Source organism: Nannospalax galili, unplaced genomic scaffold, assembly GCF_000622305.1.
Source record: "Nannospalax galili isolate Female #2095 unplaced genomic scaffold, S.galili_v1.0 scaffold34, whole genome shotgun sequence".
Taxonomy (NCBI): Eukaryota; Metazoa; Chordata; class Mammalia; order Rodentia; family Spalacidae; genus Nannospalax; species Nannospalax galili.
This window is the reverse complement of record NW_008338996.1, coordinates 7,117,451-7,119,432: the sequence shown is the minus strand read 5'-3', so window position 1 is coordinate 7,119,432 and position 1,982 is coordinate 7,117,451.

The window sequence follows — 1,982 nt, the reverse complement described above, 5'->3', positions numbered from 1 at the left end:
ATAACACAATTTTCTCTTTATAGCTGGAGAAACTGAGTTCAAACATTCTTGACCTAAGACTATATGGCAAGTCCTTCCCTAACCAGGAAGTCATGAATGTGGAATAGCCCATTTGCAAAAGAGTGCCTTAATTTCTGCATTCCACATTCCAGCTTTTATGATGGGGACTTCTGAGTCACTGCTCAGCTTACAAATCTTTATACTTTTACCAGCACACATTCTCCACTGGTTTTCTCCCTCCCTGAAGCATGTAGGGATGATCCCAACTCACGGGCAGATCTGAAACAGCCCTGAAGACAGGAACATCATAAGGGATAAAGTTATAAATTAGTATCATCAACTCAACTTCTCTTTTTCCAGCACACAATTCTACCTCTAACAGCATTTTTATCAGTATATTATTTGGGCAGTTTGGCAACTAATAATTTCTAATCCACCACCACTAACTTATTTTGACTTATTAAACACTTAGAAGGAAAGACAACTGTTTTGCCATATTTTCCCAGTTCAAAAACAGAGTCACAAACCAGCAAATGGCCAGCTCCTTACCTGTGAGTGAGACAGGACCAGAGGAATCAGATTTTTTACATTGAAATTAGGTACATTCACATTTTCATCTGGTTTATATACAACAAAAATAATGTCTGACAACAAACAAAATATTTTAAGAGTATTCAGGGGCAGTCAGAGACCCAGCACAGGTTCTACGGTTTCTATAAGGCAGATGCCCTGGAAATCGCTTCTGCCCTGTGGTCGCTGACGATTCAGTGACTTCTGAAATAACCTTTGGTTTAGCTGAAGTCTGGTAGGGGCTCAGGGGACAGGGGACTGGCTCATCACTACATAACTGTAAGGAAATGTGGTAAGGGGACAAAAGAAAGGCCAAAATAAATAAATAAATAAATAAAAGACAGGGAAAGCAAGAGAAAGAAGGAGGAAGAGGCAGAGAGGAAGATGGGGAGGAATGGAGTGGGGGGAAAAGAGAGAGGATAGAAGTTGAGAGAAAAAGATGGAAAGTTGGAGAAAGAAAGGAAGAAAAGGGGACAGATTGTTGAAAAGAATCTGAGGAACGAGTTTCAAGACTCTTCATGTGTTGTGGAAAAGGATGAGGCTTACCCAGCAAAGTGCAAAGGGGCCCGAGAGAAGACAGATTTCTCTCCCGCCACTAGGAAAAATAAAAAAATAAAATAAAACAAAATAAAAATAAGGGGAGGGGGAGAAAGAGGGAGAAGCAAGCAAAACAAAACAAAACCAGGAATGTGTGCTTTGAGCTGGATGGAGAGCAGGGAGGACCGTCAGGGGGTGTGTACAGAATTTCATTAAATTGTTACTTTAAGATTGTCTTCTTAAAAAAAAAAAAAAAAAATAGGGGGTGGAGAAGCGGGAGCGAAGGCATTGGAGACACACGGCAAAGTGGAGGAAGGCTGGGTGGCTCGGCCTCTCCAAACCGATTGATTGGCCATGATCCCCGCAGTTCTAACAGGGACTCATTCAATTGGGAAGGTGGAGCGCTGGGGAGCAGATTAGCACCCGCTTGTTTACTCGTCTTCTGAGGGATTTTTCCCCCCTCTTTCCTTTCATTTTGTGAAGAAGGAGGGAGGGGAGGGGGCGGGGGGGAAAGGGGGCTGTGGCTTGTGTTATAAAGGACGCAAAAAATAAATAAATTAGAGCATCTTGTGGGGGAGGGAATTCAGCGGATCAGTGTCTTAGAGGAGATTTTTTTTTTTTTTTTGGAGAGCGAGAAATCATATAAAATAAAATGAAATAAAACAAGGAGGAAGGCATCCAGCTGATAGAGGGGGGAGAATAAGGCCGATAAAGGAGCGGAGAGAGAAATTAATTGCCAACCAGGAGGAGTTGGACTGTATTTTTCAAAGGTGGGGGGAGTGGAGCACACACCTTGAGGAGGAAAGCGAGAAAGAAAAGAAAAAGCAAGTGGAAGGGGGGGCTCGCCCGACAAGCCAAGAAAGTCGAGGCGCCTA